Raw genomic sequence first — 7,264 nt, 5'->3', positions numbered from 1 at the left:
AATGCAAACAAGAGACATTTGAAGGTTATCATTAGTAGTGCAGGTGCCAAAAATGTCTGCTGTTTGTTAGTTATCTGACATTTTGTTTTAAATAAGTATGCTTTGCATTATTATAATGGCAGCTCATTGGCATAGTGAATAGAGTTGTGGGCTTGGAGTCAGGAAGAACTGAGTTCAAATCCAACCTCAGTCACTTACCAGCTGTGTGGTCCTGAGCAAGTTACTGAAACTTTGTCTGCTTCTGTTTCTTCATCTATAAAATGGGGATAATAATAACACCCATCTCCCAGGGTTGTTGTAAGGACCAAAGGAGATAACATAATGGAAAGCATTTTCCAGCCTTAAAGTGCTATGTAGACATTAGCTTAGGGTACATAACTCTGGCTGGTTGAGATTCAGAGGTAAAATAAGGACTTGGAAGAAACAGAACGTAAACCCAAAGAGGGTTTAAAACTCCACAAGTGGCATTGCAGGATCACACACACACACACACACACACTTCAAACCGCATGTAAAATTTCAAATCATTAAATTTAAAGCAATTGAAAACCAAACCTAAAGAATGGCATATAAAAGGTGATAGAATTCATCATCAGTTACAAGGGTATAGCAAATAAAACAACTTTCCCAAATTATTGTGAATCTAAGCATAATCATATCTGTGAAATAAAAATAGTCTTGGCTTGTAGGTGGGGATTTGAGTTGATAATGAAATCAAGCCTTCCCCAAGTAGAATGTGGTGTGTGTGTGTGTGTGTGTGTGTGTGTGTGTGTGTGTGTGTGTGTGTGTAGGTGGCGACTAGTCAAAAAGAGGTGTGGCGAAGGCAAGGTAGAATTCAAGTTCAAACAGAAGCTGTTTGAAATAAAGTGAAAGTGGAGAAAGGCAGAGATGTGAAGAATAATTGTATTTGTGTGAGTGAAACCCAATGGAGAGCAGAATGATTAGGTGCAGACTGGAAGTCTCCTGGGACATCTCAGATACCTTAACTGACCAGAGGGAAGTCATCTAGAGAAGACTGTGAGAGCCAGAAGCAAGAATGGGGAGACAGAAAAAAGAGCAAAAGAGATTTGAGAATAAGGCATTATCCCAGAAGGGAGAGAACTACTAAGTCAGTTCAGTAGCTATGGAGAGAGTAGTTTTAACGTGGAACTCAGAAGAAATGTCTTCATGAAAGGACTGAGTAATCCAAAGCTCTAATTAAAGGGGCCAGCTAAGTGGCTCAGTGGAGAGAGCTCTGGGTCTGGGGTCAGGAAGACCTTAGTTCAAATCCTGCCTCAGATATTTATTAGATGTGTGACCCTGGGCAAGTCACCTAATTTCTGTTTGCCTTGATCCACTGGAAAAGTAAACCATTCCAGTATTTTTGCCAAGAAAACCCTATGGACAATATTGGCATTCTATGGTCCATGAAGTCAGAAAAAGTAGGACATGACTAAATGTCTGAAAAACAACAAAGCCTGAAATATGGGGATTTGACCCAAGTATAACTTGGTGGTATCACATGGTGTCAGAAGAAGTAATATGAGGACACTCTCAGGGTCTCTCTTAAGAACTTTGGAATTAGGGAGACACTGGCACAGGACTGCTCAACATAGCATGCCCTCATAAGAGAAGGTGCTGTGCTCTATGCAAAGCAGAAATAAAGTAGCTCAAAAGAAATGGGAGATGCACGAATTTAGAGAACTGTTCACATGGAGTATTTGTGCCCAACCTGTGGTTAAGCATTCCAAGCTCATATTGGTCTGATCAGCCACACTCAATACACTATAACTTGACACTAATATAGTGACATCATTTTGGTCCTCTTCGAGAGCAAAGGACAGCTACCAAACCAAACCAAAAACCTAACCTGACAAAGTGAATAGGTAAGGACCACTGTTCCCCAGTAGACTGGTGGTGAACCTGTGTCCCTTTAGACTACAGCTCTCAAAAGCGTTTGGGGCAAAGATGAATGGGTCCTGAGAATGCCTTCTCAATGAATTATATATAAGGTACACACACACACACACACACACACACACACACACACACACACACACACATCGTTGCAGGCTAGAAATTGAAGGTAAAGGGAAAAATGAAAATGAGTGGGATTACAGAGGAAACAAGGACTTATATTCACAATTTCTCCTCAGTTTGCTGGTATAAAATTTTTGATACATTTTCTTTCCTCCTGTCTATACTCTGACAGTGAGTAAAACCAGAAAGACAGATGGAGCTGCAAAAGTCATACAGAAATTGTTAAGACCCTGAAATTGTAGAGCAGTTGCCTGATCTCCATTGGCTGAGGGATTTTCTTCCCTGCAAGTTCATTATGCCAACGGGACAAAAAAATAAATCAAATCAACTCTGGCAGCAGTGTGCAGAGTGGATTGGTGGAAGTTGTAGAATCCCTGAGCCCAAGTGAGTATATGGGGCTAAGATGCCAGTGATGTAGGTCCTATCTCAGAAGGGCCTTGGAGAAGGAGCATATTTATCCAAGGTCTCAGACATCACATAGTAAAAAGGAAATCCTTCTAAGCTAAAGGTAAAAAAATCAGAGGGCCCAGGCAGGTATAAAAGGGAGTGCACAGGGAGAAATATACAACTAAAGGAAAACAATGGGCACGTCAGAAAAATCTCAAAACAACTTCTATGCTGGAGACTGTGTTCCTTTAAAAGCAGCTAAATAGATAGACTACTGGGCCTGGAGTCAGGAAGTCATGAGTTCAAATCCAACCTCAGATACTTACTAGCTGTGTGGCCCTGGGCAAGTCACTTGATCTGTCTGCCTCAGTTTCCCTAACTGTAGGATAATAACAGCATCTACCTCCCAGAGTTGTTGTAAGGATCAAATGAGAATATGCATAGTGTTTACCCAAGTACCTGGCAGAAAATCGGAGCTTAATAAAATGCTCATTCACTTCTCCATGTTACATCCCCTGTGCATGTCATACCCACTCAGTGAATTGTTAAATTACTACATAGGCCCTAGATATGAGGAAAGATAGAAGTCAGGGAGATCAATTGGACATAAGGTGATAAGGCTTTAATTAGGGTGATAGCAATGGGAACAGAAAGGATGGGATGAAATATTATATTATATTATATCCTACACTGGGGGCCCTCCTCAGTATCCAAGCTGTTAGAAACTCTCAGGAAAATCCTGAAAGCAACTGTTTCCCAAACTGGAAGGCAGCCTAAGACTAGAGCAAATACCCTGGAACAGCTGTGAGAAACAACATGTACATACATAAATAGATACATAATGCATACAAAATGAATACAAGTTAGTTCAGAGAAGGAGGGGCAGGGAGGATTAGGCAAGGCTTTATATAGGCTAGCTTGAACTGAGTCTTGAAGGAAGCTCGAGATTCCTAGAGGGAAACTGAGGAAAGACTGCATTCTAGGTACAGGGGAGACGCCAATATGGCTGCACTCTGGACCCCATATAGGGGGAATAATGTGTAAAAAGGCCCTGAAAGGTAGGAAGGGGATAGGTTGTGAAGAGATTTAAACAGCCAATGGAGGAGCATCAAAAGTTTTATGTAAGCAGTGAGGAGAATTTCAAGAAACAGGTGCTTGTTTCCTCTGCAAGCTTATTCATTTTTCTTTTTTCCTTTATATTTGATTCCAGGGGTAATAGGGAGCCACTGGAGTATATTGAGCAGGGGAATGACACTGTGCTTTAGGAAAATCATTTTAGCAGCTATGTGAAAGTTGATTTGGATTGAGGATAGCCTTGAGGCAGGAAGACAAGTCAGGAATTCCAGGTAAGAGCTACTGAAGGCCTGAACTGAATCAGAGGTGACTGTATTTATAATAGAAAGAAATGTGAGAAATTCTTTGGAAATAAAAACAAGACATAGCAATTTAAAAATAAACAACTGGACATATGGTCTATGCCTTCAACAGTAACAGAGAAATATGGAAAATAAGTGGGTTCGGGGAGAAAGATCATGAGTTCTATTTCGGGGATATTGAATTTGAGATGCCTACCAGACTTCTAGTTCAAAATGTCTAGTAGTCTGGGCTATTTCTGGCCTTTCCTTTATGCCAGTACCTTGCTTCATATAGATTTGTATATAAATTGCTTTGTAGATATTTGTTTGCATGTTGTCTCCCTCATTGGATTGTAAGCTCCTTGAGGTCAGGGACCGTCTTTTGCCTCTTTTTGTATCCCCAGGCTTATCACAGTGCCTGGCACGTAGAAAGCACTTAACAAATGTTTATTGATTGATTGATTAATTGCAGTATCAATGTGTATAGTGGATAAAATGACGGACTTAGTGTCAGAAAGACATAGGTTCAAATTTGACTTTTGACACTTAGCTGTGTTACCATGGGGAAATCATTTAACTTCTCTGACCCTGACACAATAATATATGAAGTCTTACCCTAAAGGCATTTGTAAGACTCAAGTTAGATAATGTGTGCAAAAAGGGTTGCAAATATTGGGGTACTACATTATCATACATTGGAGTATGGGCTAGACCTGTGACTTCATTGGGGTAGGCAATTCAAAGAAGAGGAAATTCCCTCTATCCATGCAATTCAGCACCTTTTTGCAACTAAAAGTCTTAGAGTGTTTCTTAAGGCAGTAATGTTAAGCTCAAATAGAAACAGGGGCAGCTAACCAGTACATAAGGATTGGGGGGGGGTAGGCATATTGACCTAGAAAACCACACATTAACATTATCTATGCCTTATTGTATTTTATTTCTTTTCTTAAATATTTCCCAGTTGCATTTTAATCTGGTCAGCTTGCACTTGGGAGCATTGTTACAGCCAGGTGTTTGATACCTCAGCACTACACCATGCTGTCTTTTATTATATCACAAGATGTTATTCTCACCGAGATATATTTCATTCAGGCACTAATTTTAATGGCTCCAGATGGAAGCTCTGAGCTCAGATGAGTTTGTGGGGACATTGACCAAAATGACTAACTAACCATAATGAATTGAAAAAGTTAAAGACTGGAACAGCTGAGGATGTTTAGCCAGTATATAGGATGCCAATCAGATTGTATAAAACAAGGAAATATACTCAATGATTCTAAGCTTCTCATCTACATGGCTAGAAACAACCCAAACCCACCATATGCTACCTGTGGCCTTTCAGCTCATTTGGTTCTTGATAAGGTGGTAAATTCAGGTGTGCCCTTCACCTTGTCTGGCACATAGATATAAATATTTGATTACTTTATGGCCATTTAGCATTCTCAGATGATAGCCTAGCATTATTTTAATAGACCATTCTTCCAACTAAATCTGAAAGCTCATTAACCTTTACTAGCATACCTCTGAGGATTGATTCCACTGAGAGCAAAGTCTCAGGCTTGAGAATTAGAAAGACTCTCTCTTTTCCATCTTCATTCTGGCAAATGGAACTCATTTAATGCAATTTATTGAGACCAATGTATAGTGCAAACCAGATAATGACCTGCAGCTTAAGCCTTAATGTTGTATTGTGCCATTTAAACTTAACAGAAGCTTCCGAAATAACAATAGGAACTGACATAAAACAAAACTAAACTAAAAAACACTTCATCCACACTGTTTCATTTGAGCTGGAACTACAGGCATTACTGTTCCCATTTTAGAGATGAGGAAACTGAGGCTTCAAAAGTTTAAGTGACTTAGCCAGGATAATGCAGTTCAATTCAACAAGCATAGTTGTATCTTCCACGTTCAAGGCACTAAGGATACAATGACAAAAATGAAATAATCCCTGCCCTCAAGAAACTTACATTCTAAGCAAAATATACATAAATGAATAAATATAAAAGTAAATTCTAACGGTTTAAAATTGCACTAAGACTGAGACACACTGTATATATCAAGTAATCATAACGGATAATCGAGAAAAGCCTCGTATAGAGGCAGTGATGAAGCTGAGATTTGAAAGGCAACAGTAATTCCAAGAGATGCAGATGAGAGCAAAGAAACCTCTAAGGATGATGAATAGTTTGTGGAAAGGCACAATATTGTGAAATATTGTGTACAGGGCACAGCAAATAGGCAGTTTTACTGGATTATAGAGATCATGAGGCAGCTTAATTGTAAAATTAGTTGGGTTTTTGTTTTGTTTTGTTTTGTTTTTAGGCAATTGGGGTTAAATGACCTATTCAGGGTCACACAGCTAGTAAGTGTAAAGTGTTTGGTCTGAGGTAGGATTTGAACTCCAGTCCTCCTGACTTCAGGGTCAGTGCTCTATTGTAAAATCAGTTTAAAGATAAGTTGGAATAAGATTGTGAAGGGCCTTGAATGCCAAATGAGATTGCATTTCTTCCAAAGAGCATAAGGAGCCACCCAAAAAACATGAGTATGAAAGTGATACTGTCATCCCTGGGCATTAGGAATATTAACTTCGCAGATGTGTGCAATATGGGCTGGAAACTGTTGTTTGTCACTTATTCTCAAAGAGGATCACAGCATAGAAAAGTGATGCCATGACTTGCAAGTGAATTGGATTTAAGTGAGGAGGGAAAATGAGCTGGAGAGCAGAGATACTGGAGGGAGTGAGGGAGGGCGTCTAATTAAGCAAAAGTCAAGGTGAGAGGTGATTAGGACCTGAACTAGAAGGATTGTGGAGTGAATGAGAAAACGGGAGAGAAATTTTGAGGGAAGACTTAGATTAGATATGGAGGGTAAGAGTGTGTCAAGAATAACTCCAAATTTCTGAAGCCTGATTTCAATTTTGATTTCCCATGACTTTAGGTCATCGATCTTTCCAGCACATCACTAAACTGAAAAATAGCAGCTTCCTCATGCAGTTGGCCTGAAGCTCTGAGGTGTTAAGTAACTTAACCATGGTCAGATACGAAGTGTCTAAAGTGGAACTCAAATTTAAGCCTCCTGTCTCCAACACACTCTGGTTCTGATTCTTCTTTGGTTCTCATAGAATGTTAACAGAAGTCCTGAAAATGTACTGGGAAACATGGGCAAGAATAATCCAGAATGTGGTGTCATGGATGGGTTGTGAAGTCCACCATTAGAGAATCCATGCTGATAATACTTGAAATCTTTAAAAACACTGAAATAGAATTTATGTTAGCATAATAGCCAGAAGTAAGAGAACCCAAATTATAGAGTAATAATAATAATAATAATAATAATAATAATAAATAATAGTAACTAACATTTAGATAGTGCTTTAAAATTTTCATGGAAGCTTGGGGAGGAGAAATAATAAGGAGGTGGTATAAACTAAACATTATCAATTTAGTGAAAAGATACAAAATAAAGACTCCATCCATCCAGAGGACATTATGGAGGCAGTG

Source organism: Phascolarctos cinereus, unplaced genomic scaffold, assembly GCF_003287225.1.
Source record: "Phascolarctos cinereus isolate Bilbo 61053 unplaced genomic scaffold, phaCin_HiC Scaffold_4;HRSCAF=312, whole genome shotgun sequence".
In the NCBI taxonomy this organism is placed as follows: domain Eukaryota; kingdom Metazoa; phylum Chordata; class Mammalia; order Diprotodontia; family Phascolarctidae; genus Phascolarctos; species Phascolarctos cinereus.
The sequence above is the reverse complement of the archived record's forward strand: the minus strand, read 5'-3'. Positions refer to the sequence as shown.